The sequence below is a fragment of the Nanorana parkeri genome, unplaced genomic scaffold, assembly GCF_000935625.1.
Source record: "Nanorana parkeri isolate BGI_ZX_2015 unplaced genomic scaffold, ASM93562v1 scaffold830, whole genome shotgun sequence".
NCBI lineage: Eukaryota > Metazoa > Chordata > Amphibia > Anura > Dicroglossidae > Nanorana > Nanorana parkeri.
Window position 1 is genome coordinate 324193 of NW_017307098.1, and position 13498 is coordinate 337690.

Consider the following 13498-nt stretch of genomic DNA (forward strand, 5'->3'; position numbering starts at 1 on the left):
AGGACTGCAGTTAACAATTTGCATATTTGATTATTTGGGCAATTTTGATTTTATTCTCTTGTGAAAATATGACCTATTAGGTAACGCATGGTTTGTTAAAATTTGATATACTTGTGAAATTACCCGCAAGCCTTCCCTGGACTCTATACAAGTTTTCTCAAATGGAGTTAGATCTCGCTCTATTTGCCCTTGTAGCTGCAACTTTTTATAGAAATCCCATAGCTGCGTATATTATAACCGTGCGCCATGATATCTACTCTCTGGGAGCAGCTCTGCGATGTTTGAATACTACAGGGAAAGATCACCAAATATTTCACATATTTGCTGATCATCCTGCAGCTCTCTTCTCTGCACTGCTGCGTTCCTGACTTGGCCCTGCCTCTGCTCTCTCCCTGAAAATTCAGTGTATCCCAGCTTCTCTTCTTCCTGCTGGGCGCCGTTCTGATTGCGTTCCCCGATGCAGCGCCGGTGCCCAGTGGGGGAGGAAAGAGGCTTTCAGGATGGAGAGCTGGGCGGTGATAGCTGTCATTGTTGCAGGAGGTCAAGCTCTCCTCCCTTACCTCTCGGCTCAGCCTCCTGTGTCAGGATGGAGAGCTGTCCGAGGCAGTGACAGGTGTGATCTGTCAGGTGGCAAAGTTCTCCTGGACCTCCTGTCAGCATCGAAAGTGGTGATTAGAGGTGAGTGCTCTGATCTGTCACCGGGGCGGAGGTCTCATCCCCCACTGCCTGGCCCCCTCATGTGACAGCCAATTCAGGATGAAGAGCGGGCATACAGACACTCGCAGATCAGCTGAACGGTGAGTGTTAGTAAGCACACTATGTCCAGTTATTTACAATGTCCCAGTTATGAATGAATGGATCACTTCTCCAAACACTTCACCCTTTTGTGAATAACCCTGTCAATATAGAGGCTTCCTGTTCATTTATAACCGGGGCTGCAGAAAAAGAGATTGAGGACTCTGTCCTCAATCTCTTTTTCTATTTTAAAAGGGAAATATCAGGGGTCTATTTAGATCCCTGATATTTCCCTAGAGCCCCCAGCACAGTATAGTAAAAAAGAAATGAAATTTACATTTTAAATTTCAATTTCTCTCCCGTTCATTGAAGGACACAAGGCAACAGATCGTAGATCCTGAATGGTAGGGTATATCGCCACCTGCAGGAGTAGGACGCTAGGCACATAACTAAAAAGACAAGACAGCCTAGGGGCGGCCCCTGCTGGTGGCCCAACCCTTCACTTGCTGACAAGTCTCCAGTTTTTTGCCTAGCGTCAGGAGTAAGGAGCTAAAAAATTTTCTCTGGGAATTTTTTTCTTTTCCTCCGTTTTTTTCGCTGTTTCTTCAAGCAAGTGTCACCAGGGCGACACGCTGGATGTTTTAGATCCTTGTAGTCTCCCCTGAGTGACCGACGAGCGCATGCAGGCTCTGCCACGGTGGGTCACCGCCCCTAGGCTGTCTTGTCTTTTTAGTTATGTGCCTAGCGTCCTACTCCTGCAGGTGGCGATATACCCTACCATTCAGGATCTACGATCTGTTGCCCTGTGTCCTTCAATGAACGGAGAGAAAAGGATTTTACGGTGAGTACAAAAATCCTATTTTTTTCAACAGATTGGAAAAGTGTTTTTTTGGTTTCGGCCTGACAAATTTTTAATTTTCGGTCTTAAAATTCCATTTAGGTGCATCGCTAATTACAATTGCACCTGGAAGTGGGTGGGATGTACTGGGCAGCAAGTAAACATTTTGTCCCTGAAGTTGATGTGTTAGAAACAGGAAAAAAATTGGCAAGCGTAAGGCTTTGAGTGACTGGTAAGGGCCAAAATGTGATGGCTGGATGACTGGGTCAGAGCAACTCCAAAACTAAAGCACTTGTGGGATGTTCCCAGTCTGCATTTGTCAGGACCTATCAAAAATTGTCCAAGGAAGGAAAACTGGTGAACCAGCAACAGGGTTATGGGTGGTCAAGGCTCATTGATGCATGTGGGGAGGCTGGACCGTGTAGTCTGATCCAATAGATAGCTCAAATTGCTGAATAAGTTAATGCTGGAGACTGCCCCCATAGATGTCCATGGTTTTCTACTACGCAGTTGAAACAAGATTTAAGATGGAGGTACTACAAATCTGCAGACTACGGTCGTCCAATTCAAGCAACTTGTATACATCTGGGGCAGGGGGCAAAAGGATAATTGCACTCTCCATAATGCCTTGACAATTCTACTTGTCAGAGCCCAGTCAGAGCAAACAAAATATCACTTTATCCCAAATAAAGTAAGGCTGCACTATTATTTAAAAAAAAAAAAAAAAAAACCCATGGGTAACTGGTTCTCTTTAAGGGCCTGTTTACACCATATGCAGTTGTGATGCAGTCCGTTTATGTCAACTGCACAGTTAAAACTCATTCCAATGCTTTCCTATGGGCTCTCTAATTCACACCACTGCAGTCAGAAAAAGTACTGCTTGTCCTACTTTAACTGCATCAAAATGCATCAAATGCAACGGAACACATAAAAAAAAAAAAATGGCTAAAGTCAAAACTAGCACCATGCCAGCCAACAAAGAAAGCATGACTGAGCTCCCAAATGAACAAAATAAACATAGGAAATGCTCTGACAGGAAAAGGAAGCGACCTACATGCCTAATTAGCATTTTTTAGTGCAGTTGTGATGCAGTTTCTGGTGTGAACTAACCCTTCCTAATCACACACGGGACAATCCTACTTTGATACACAAAACAATTGCACCACAGTAGCTTAGTGGCTAGTAAATTTGGGCTTGCAGGAATAGATTATGGAGACTGCTTTCAACCAAGGGTGCTAATTCATCCAAGGGTTGTACTATAATTACATGGAACATCTGTTCTTGATATATTTACGTATATTCTTCCAGGTTTTCTAGCTCTACCCACATCCCAAAAAAAATTTGTTTTAAGTAAAAGAGAAAATGGTTAAAACCCCTTTTTGTTTTTTTTTTCATCACTTGTTACCAGAACAATTGTCAAATAAAAGATTATCCCTCTATTTCTGTTCGATTGACAACTTACAACTTTGTATCTCCTCTTTCTGTCCTGGTAACAATGATCACCGGGACTTAAAGATGGGGTGAAGCTCCAAAAATGTAAAAACTTGACGGGAGTTTGACCATTCCCTATTCCATCTAAAACAAAACAAAACAAAAAAAAATGGTTATTCCCAAAATGGTGAAGAGTTTGGAGAAGGCAGGAGAAGTGAACAATCTAGGACAACATAGCTGATTTGGAAAAATTATCCAATGTGGCTAACGTTCCAGTTTTGCTATGTTCTAGATTGTTCATGTCTCCTGCCTTCTCAAACTCTTCACCCTTTTGTGAATTATTTCTGAAAGTTCTTGTTTTACATACACTAAAATGCTGTTTGACAGCTAAAGTTATGCTTATTGTGCCAGAAAAGGATTTATATCTTTGAACCTCATAATATGACATCCTAAAGTTTAAATATATTGAGGTCAATTTGACCTACACCAATTAATGTTTACTGATATGAAAGACATGCTGCAATAAAAATTATTGATAAAAGTATGCAATTTGGATCTAAACATGTCCTTATACCCTGACAAAACAGAGTTATGTTAACAGTCTTGCACAGGTCTGGTTTTTATAAACCCAAAGCCTGTCTTTCCACCTCAGTATTGCATGCAACTCTAACATAGAGGTTACATTTTAGGGACTGCTTTTCAATAGTTTTCCCTGCACTAGAGACTGCTGCAGTGCCATAAAAAGTGATGGAACCAGTCCTGTATTTTAACATGCAGATTTGTCTTCTGCAGAGCGTCATGTTTCATGACTTGTACGATTCTCTGTGGGCTGGAAAAAGCTGCAGTTATATATACATGCAAATCAAATTTTGTTTGTGAATAGTCGCTTGTCACTAGTTATAACTTGGCATACAGAGTGTGCAGGAAAACGTACTTGTATTGAGTAAACCCATTGCTGACTGGTTTCTGAATGTGCATACTCCAGAAATGTCTTCTCATGGCTGTACAGATCAGGTGCCATGATGCTTGAAATGAACATACAAGTTCCAGGTTATTGAGTCTTAGACTTGGCTAAAGGACAAGGGTGGCAACCACAGCATGCACTCTCAAAAACAAAACAAAAAAATAAATAGAGGTCCGTGTAGGATATCTTGAGAGACATGGCATACAATTTTCAAACAAAAACAATTTACATACTACCAACAATTTACAAAAATATTGTCAATTCACCAGTGTCACAGAATTAGGGTTGTGCTTAAGAATTGTTGTAATTTCAATTATTTCTCCACCCATCCCCTCTTGAGCTCCAAGTTTATGCCAACATCAGTTACCAGAACCCATTACTTCACACTCAGTACTTTGTGAACTTAGGTGATACATTTATCTGTACTTATGTTGTTATTGAAATTTCTCTTGGATCATAACTTTTTTTTTTATATCGGAAGATCTTGGGAGTTGCTACAGATGAAAATGTGATTTTTTTCAGAGGCAAATTTACATTCTAGGTAGGTGGGAGAAATATTGGTACGGTGTAGATTTTGTTGATGATCTCGTCTTCATCTAGAATGGTATCAAATTAAAGTGGGAGGATTAATTAGGACTTTTGACTAATAGCACGTGCAACATTCTTTTACATACCATATAAAAGCTGGATGCATATATTGGTTTATCATATGAATAGTCTGCTTCATGATACCAGTTTTTATAAACTCAGTGTGAAGCACAGCATACCAGTGATCTACAGGAACTGCTTGGACTGTAATTCCTTATAAGCAAAAGCAAGAAAAACCATTTAGTTTTAGATAGATTAGGAAAGGATTAAAACCCCAGTGAGTTTATTTTTTTCCTGTCTGTATCCCATTGGAGAGATTTTCCTTCACTTCCTGTCCTGGAGCCACAACAGGGTGTGAGGAAATCTCTTCAAATTGAGGGAAATCCCCTCTGTTGTCAACATTGTAAAATGTACCATTACCTCTTGTTCTGGTGCCAACTGTAAAATTTAATTTTCTTGTCACCTAATGTCCTGGTGCAATGGTTACCAGGACAGATGAAGAATGTGAATTTATCTAGCAGGGACACATACTCCCTCCCCACTTTTGATCTAGTTTGAGTAGGGATTTATTAATTAAGACAGCCTTGTTAATGGCTGTCACTTCAGCCAAGAGGGTTTCCGAGATTGAGGTCTTTTGTTACAAACAACCTTTTTTTTACCTTCTATCCAGACCTAGTAGTTCTTATTGCCAAATAGGGTTTTAATTTAAAAGTAGCTTCAGCAGTTCACAAGATTTAGGAAACTTCACCCTACATTCAGGATGATTGAGGATGACCAGATCCACCAGCATCGGAAAAACACTACAAGCTTATCTCCAAGTTATGGCTTTGTTTAGAAATTCTGAGCATCGCTGCATTATCCAGAACTATTACCGCTGCTTCCATTGTGCTTATATGGCAAAAAGCTTGGCTCCTCTGGAGGCAGTGACAACACACTCAATCAAGGAGTTTGTTGGTGACTTCCTGTCATGTGTCACTGGAGGTAATTTGGATGTGGTCCTCTATTAATAATTTTATGACTCACAAATGCATGGAGCCAGCGTCTTAATTGATTGTTCATTTTGGACTTTAAGGTTCTGTCAGCAAAAAGCTATGATTAAAACTTTATTTTCAGCATCCCACCCTTGTTTATATTCCTTTATTCAAAATGTCCAGCATAGATTAGCCTCCAATTTGTGGGATTGGGGTCCTTTGAGGTAGGAGACACCCAGTCGAAGGCGGTCATGGAGTAAAGTGAGGAAAGGAAAATTATGGTAAGTACTAAATAGGGAATGTTACTTGATTCTGCAGCAATTTTGCCATCAGAAGGGTTAAGAATTACTTACAGCACATGCCTAACCAAGGATTGCTTGAGAGATCATTTTAGCAGTCGAAATTCATCAAAAATTAAATCCATCTGCTCATTTCACACTCTTTGTTACACTTCCCTGAAGAAATTCACTGTGGACTGCTCCATTACTTTAGAAACTGGATGTAATTATGATAAGCTAATAACTCATATTTTCTGGTTAACTGCATTGTGCTCTTTTGGAGAACTACCAAGGTGTTTTTTTTTCTCACTCTCAGTAGCTTCGTTTTTAATACCACTAATCACTCTTTCAAATGAGGTTTAAGACAAACATATGCTGTTGGGAACATCTTCTATTTGAGAAACAGAGTGCTGTTTGGGGAAAAAGAAAATATATTTATTTGTTCTGTATCTTGTAGTGTCTGCTCCATTTGTAACATACATCTAAACAGGCTGCATTGGTCTGTTCAGAGCTATTAGTGCTCAACAGCTACAAAACCATGCCAAAATACTCATTAGGTTTTGGCAGGCTTTGCTACGAATCCTTTATTGCCTCTTCAAAAAAGATTTTTTTTCCTTGGAATTGTTTTTCTCTCCTTCTGTATGTTTTATTTTTTATTTCAGTTTAGGACATTTAAATGATAAAGCAGATTTTTCTTTAATAAGCCTATTAATGACTGACTGATATAACAGATCTGAAAATGAACAAATGCCAATATAAATTAGTGATTTATTTTAAATAAAGCAAAAAACATGGATTTGCTTAGATGAACCAGTGCTTTGCCTGTGCAGAACAAAACAACGGGTTTACTTAAAGTGACATTAAACCCTCAGATTTTTGAACATAAAACAATACTATAATGTGTGCCTTACTGTAATCCATGGTTGTTTCCCTTCTCTTTGCTGCTCTTCCTTTTAAATCTGTATATTTTCTCATGCTCTGCAGAACTTCTATTAGTTCCTATTTGCTGGTCTAGGGGGGCTCCCGGACTATGTCGCATTCCTTTCCCCCACTAGATTGTGCTCCCGCAGCCCCAAATTGGGGCTGGGGGACCACATATTGGGATTTGTTCCCTCATCTGAGTGATAGCCGTTCGCTGGGGTCCTGTCCCTCAGTATGCTTTGGTTCTTACTGCCCTCTCACTTACCCTTCCCCGCTTTACTTTCTTTTCTTCTCTCTTTCTCTTTTTCGCTCACGCTTCCTAAGGGTATGTCCATTGATTCTCTTAGAATTGGAAGAAGTTCCTGGAGTGGCGTGATTCAGACTTCACCCCTTCTGTTTGGCTCTTACAGTAGGGGACCTACACACTCTTTCTTCAATCTTGGGGGAGTCCGCTCAGTTACCGGGACACTGGCTAGAATACTTTCAACTTAGGGGCTTTTATACTAAGTTGGCCAGTCAAGCTGATCTACATAGGGAATTATACCCCATCGAGAGACTATGTGTGGATGCCGAACCGCCTAGACGGGCCCTCTCGACTATATATGACCTCCTGCTGCGACTCTTTCACGGACGTCCCCAAATATTTCTCTGAGTGGGCGACGGAGCTATCGTGTACCTTTTCCCCCTCAGACATTGACAGGTCACTTGCTTTCACACACAAAACTTCGATTGCCAGTAGAATACAGGAGCGCAATTTTAAGATCTTGTCCAGATGGTATTATTGCCCGACCAGGCTTCGTGTCTTCTTCCCTCAGGTGTCCGACCTGTGCTGGAGATGCTCCTTACACCCTGGCTCAATGTTACATATCTGGTGGAGTTGTGCGGGGGTTACCAAGTTCTGGTCTTCCATTGTCTCCACTTATGGGACACTGACGGGTATAGAGGTAGAGGGCACACCACAGCTTGCCTTGCTCTCCATGTTTCAGGGCTCCTACAAATTAATCAAGATTTGTTATGCTGGCGGCTAGGGCGGTGATTCCGAGGCATTGGAAATCTCCATTGAGTCCCACCATGAAGGAATGGATAGATGAGATGCAGACTCTCTGTAGGACTGAGGAACTTACGGCCAATATCTGTGATCGCTATCTGCAATTCTATGAGGTGTGGAGTGTATGGATTCACTTCTGCACCACAGCTGCCTTTCATGAGCTACTTGCTTCCTGATTATGTGATCACTCCTCCATGGGGGAGGCCATGATGCCCGGATGGGTCAGTAGAGAATTGACATACCCTTCCCTATACCAGTATTAGTGTGTACTTGTACTTGCTACATAAGCTTGACTACCCTTCATCTCTCCTTACTTTGTCTTCTCCCCTTCTCTCTTCTTATCTTGTTTTTTTTTTTGTTTTTTTCCCCCTGCATATTTCTCCTCAGCCTCTGCACTATATGGTACGGCCTATGGGGGTCCTAATGGGCCCTATGCAGTGCTATGCTAAACTACGTCTCTTCACATACGTGCCTGGTCAGGGGTGGTTATCCCCATGCACAGGATATATGCAGAAGCCCCCGATAACGCTGAGGGCGTGCTCCCATAACCATGCAGCGACAACTTGGTAGTCTATTACTGTGCCCCCTCGCTGTACTTTACCAATGATCAGATGTGCAGACCCTGTATTTTATTTTATGTATTTTCTGTTCTTTTTCCCCCTGTTGTCTTCATGGTTTGTTTATATCTGTTGTCTTTTATGATTTCTCCAATAAAAACATTATCTTTAAAAAAAAAAAAAAATCTGAGGGTTTAATGTCACTTTAAGGCATCACAATGCGCAGTGCATTACCATGCATCTTGAATGGCACCCCAACACACAAGGGCAGAGGTTCATTATCAGTAGCAGTTCTGTAAGACTCCTGTCTGCCATCCAGCAATCCAGCATCATTGTCAGGATGCACAGCATCATCCATTTCCATGGTGCCAGTGGACCAGCCACCAGCAACATAGCTAATTATGTCATGCAGTCTGGCTGCCTGCTTCATTGAAATGCATGGCGCTGTACAGCCGGTCCGCTTAGTCTGGATGTGGGAAGAGCACCAGAGAGCATTGTTATTGTGGGCAGACCCAGCAGCGATGGGGAAGAGATTACCCTTTTGTTATCACAGCAGCATTGTAGTGAGAGATTCCTTTCTCAGTGGCAGGAGAAGGAGGCATATTGAGGTGGAGAAAGCTTCCGGCAGCCTGGAGACCAGACACAAAATCTCGAGTCTCAGGGCCATATTGTGGAATGGCAGCATGCTGTGACTGTTGTCGGTGGGCAGAACTTAAGCAGGAGGAGGGTAACGTCAGATCAATCAACTCCCGCTCCTGCCTGCCGAGGCCTAAACTGCATAATCTGAGAAAAGTAAAGCGCCACACCAAAAAATCTAAATGTCCAGATATAGATTTATTCCAAATAGAGATTAGATTTATCACAGAGGGGTCAGAGAACACCCCCTTTATCAGGTCTGCAAAATAAACCAAATAATATAAAAAAAGAAAAAATAGATACAATAATTAAAATAAAATATGGTGCTTTTATCATATTTGAAATGCTTGATATTGCTGTAACATTACAAATATATATCCTAAAATATAGTGAATGAGACTATCATTAAGAAATGGTGGTTTAAAATTATATCAACTAAATATTTATGTAATTTACATTTGTTTCAATTAAATACAGAACATAGATATAGATTCCTCACAAAAACAGAATCAATGTTAATTAAAAGAGATCACAGCCAATATTTGAGACTACAATTGCAAAAGCAGAAACAAAATACTAGAATGCACTTTGGAATATGACATGTAATATATAGTCTTGACATAAGACTACAATAAAAGCATAATACTATAGATATGTCAAAGTTCAATATCTATAAAGGCTGCCACAGACTATTCAAATTGTTGAAGTAAAGAGAACAAAACACAGTATCTGCCTTATGAATGGATAATGTGTACTGGACTGAATGATTAACAGTTGCTGTTAGATGGCAAAAGAAAAATGGTGAATATTAGGAAGAATGATTGTATATGGAGATATTAGGTGTATAGCGGAACATGAATACTTCCTTGAACTGGGTGAAAATTTAGATGCAGTCTATCAGAAGCTTGTTGAGCGATAACCAGCAGTGCTGGGCTGGCAGGCTGTGTTTAAGTGCTCGTAAGGGCACTAGATAATATCAAAGGAAGAATTAGGAGAGACGGTACAGTGAACATGGGAGTGATGGAGGGATGTCCTGGAAATAAGGGCATGAATGAAAAGTGGGCTGGTGTAAAGATAAGTGACAGGCTGTGATGAAATAGTGGGTGATGGGTTTGAATGTAAACAAGGGAACACCATGAAGGGCTGAAGATAAAGTGGAAGTAAACCTAGAAGAGAGTTGCAGGGAGAATGGGATGGGATAACCCAGTGACATTTGTTTACATTCACACTACCACCATTACTGCATGTAGTCTTAAACATCCTGGCACGTATCTCTGGGGTTACACATACTCCAGGATAGGAACCATTGCACTAAGGCAACGCAGCTGAGTTGCAACACACGGTAATTCACTAACGTGCACTGTGTTTTAAAAAAAAGGGTCAGAGGCAGTTTGGTATTCGCAGGTGTGTGTTTGCAGCCCCTTTAAAATAAATGGCCTGCCTTAATACAACATACGTTAACATACAAAGAAACGTGGTTTAACACACTGCACAGGTGTTATTTCAGCCTAAAAGAGGAAGTGTAGTACTTATTAATAACATTTTACTGCACTAGTCAGGGAAAGTTTCAGTAGTGTTAACACAGTCACTGCAATATTAACCTGCAGTGAGCTCCATTTCTTTCCCCACCTTCAGGTTTAGAAAGTCTTCTCCTTCCACATCGTTTTTGGCCCCAAAATGTGGCATTTAGGCAAAGTCCATACAGCACAACTCCAAACAGGCCAGTATGTAAAGTTGGATGCATGGCCATGTGCAAAACACTGGTTCATTTTAAGGCAGTGTTTCGTATAAAGTGCTTAATTGTAAGGAACACGTGCTTATAATATAATCCAAACATTTAGTGATAATTACACACAGCTTCACTTCCTTTATGGTAGTTTTTTTCCAATATTCATAATTCCTTAAAATGTAGGGTGGAATCCTAAATTGTATTTATACTGGGACAAAAAGGTTAAAACCTCTGTTGGGTTTTTACTGTAATTTGGTGCTCTGTTAATCTCTGAGATTTCCCCTCACTTTCTGTTTAGGGGACAACCTTTTACCAGACAGAAAGTGAAGGCAAATCTGCAATAAACAGACAACAAAATGTTGGCAGAGGTTATAGCATTTCCCTACTTACCCTAAAAAAACATTTTTACTTTTACTTAGTTACACTTCAGTTGATTTAGGCCCCATTCTCACCAGATCCGTTAGCATTAGTTTTTAAGCAGAAGCCAACGTAAGGACATCTGAAAGTGAATGTGTGTATATGGGAGCCATTCATGCCAGTCCACTGTGTTGCGTTACGTTGCCCTCAACTGAAAAAGAAGTAAAGCAGGCTCTCTAAAATCTGTACAGCTTGGTCAAGAATCCAGTTCAAAACACACCCCAGCCTGCTGATTGGTCAATACATGTGGCACAACACACTAATACGTTCATCCCCTGCTCGCCCTGCATTTCTCCTCCTGTCATCATGTTTAGCTGTGTACAATTACCACATTTAAAATGCTGCAAGCATTATTTTTTCTGATCGCACTGGACCGGAATGCAGACATTGATGTGCCACGCGTTCTGGTGCGGGCAATCACATTGCGGGCAGGGGGAGTGGCTGCAGGGCCATTGACATCAATGCGCCGCCACGTCCCCTCCCGCCCGGAATGCAAGGAGCTGGCCGGAATGTGATACAGTGCGTTCCAGCAGCGAATCGTGCTGGAACACACTGTATATGGTGTGAACAAGCCCTAAGCAAAAACAATTTTTTTTTCATCTCCGAAAGATAAGGCAATGGTTAAAAGCCCTTTCAAGAGTTCTTTTTTGCCATCTATGTGCAATTTGCGGGCAGCGGGTCATTACCTATGACCCACTTCTGAGAAGCAACAGTAAATGAGATCAAATTTTCTCAAAATGAGGGGAATTTCCATCTTAGAAACTTGTCACCAAACCATTTGTCAATATTGGATGAGTAACCCTTGCCTCTTCCTGTGGTAACAACTCTAAAATCTCTGCCCGGCTTCCTGATCGGCCAAGAAGCTGGCTCCATGCTTCCGGAAGTACCGGTATATTTATTCGGTATCGTCGAGTACTGAATGATAAATATCAGTACTCGTATTCGATTTTTGGAAAACTGTATTGGTGCATCCATAGTATTAAACCTTGAAAATCCCAAATCAAGCATTATTATTATTATTATACAGGATTTATATAGCGCCAATAGTTTGCACAGCGCTTTACAATATAAGGAAGACATTACAGTCACAATACAATTTAAGACAAGATGGTAAGGAGGGCCCTGCCCGTGAGGGCTTACAATCTAAAAGGGAGGGGCAAGTGATACATGAGGAGGTAGCTGTGCGGGGATGATTGTTTGAGAACGTGATTGTTCAGTGGTTAGGTTGAGGTGGGATAGGCTTCCCTGAAGAGATGAGTCTTAAGGGATCGCCTAAAGGCAGTCAGTGTGGGAGATAGACGGACAGGTTGGGGTAGAGAGTTCCATAGAATGGGAGACACTCTAGTGAAGTCCTGGAGGCGAGCATGGGAGGAGTTGATGACGGAGCTGGAAAGCAGGAGGTCTTGTGAAGAGTGGAGGGGACGGTTAGGGTAATACTTTGAGACCAGGTTGGAGATATAGCCGGGGCCAGAGTTGTGGATGGCTTTGTACGCGGTTGTTAATATTTTGAATTTTATCCTTTGGGCTATAGGAAGCCAGTGTAGGGATTGACAGAGGGGGGTTGCAGACACTGAGCGGTTTGTTAGGTGGATGAGCCTAGCAGCTGCATTCATGATAGACTGAAGGGGGGATAGCCTGTGTAGAGGTAGGCCAATGAGGAGGGAGTTGCAATAGTCAAGACGAGAGATAACAAGGGAGTGGATGAGCAATTTTGTGGTATCTTTGGTGGGGAAGGAGCGTATTTTGGAGATGTTACGAAGGTGGAGGCGGCCTGATTTGGATAGTGATTGGATGTGGGGGAGAAAGGTGAGGTCAGAGTCAAGGATGACACCTAGGACCTTGGCATGGGGGGAGGGCTGGATAGTTGTGTTAACAATCTCAAGGGAAAAGTTGGGGGAAGGTGCACGGGCAGGAGGAAATATCAAGCATGAGTTTAGCTGTCTTTAATCCTTGCATGCATCCTTGCACTTCTTTTATTTTGGGTGTAATGAAGTCCTTTGAAAATAAAGCAGATCAATACTGTATAGTTAACTTTTCCTCTGCACTTGAACCCTTGAACTTGTGTCCTTAATATATAAATTATTCACAAGTACAGTAGTATAGAAATACTTTAATTCCATTTAGCTGACTAAAGTACATTGCCCATTTAGTTGAGATGCCATTTTCTCCTTTAGAGGCTGCCTGCTGCTTGCTAGCTCCATCTCCTGTCACAGCTTATTACTTCACTAAGAAAATTGGTGGGAAATAGCCTACAGATTGGAGGAAATTACATCTCCAGGCTTTCAAAATATGTGTGATAGCATGACACCGACACTCCCAGTGCAGCTATTAATCCTGAAAGAAAAACTAACCTTTGGCTCTCTGTCAATAGTCTATCTGCAATAT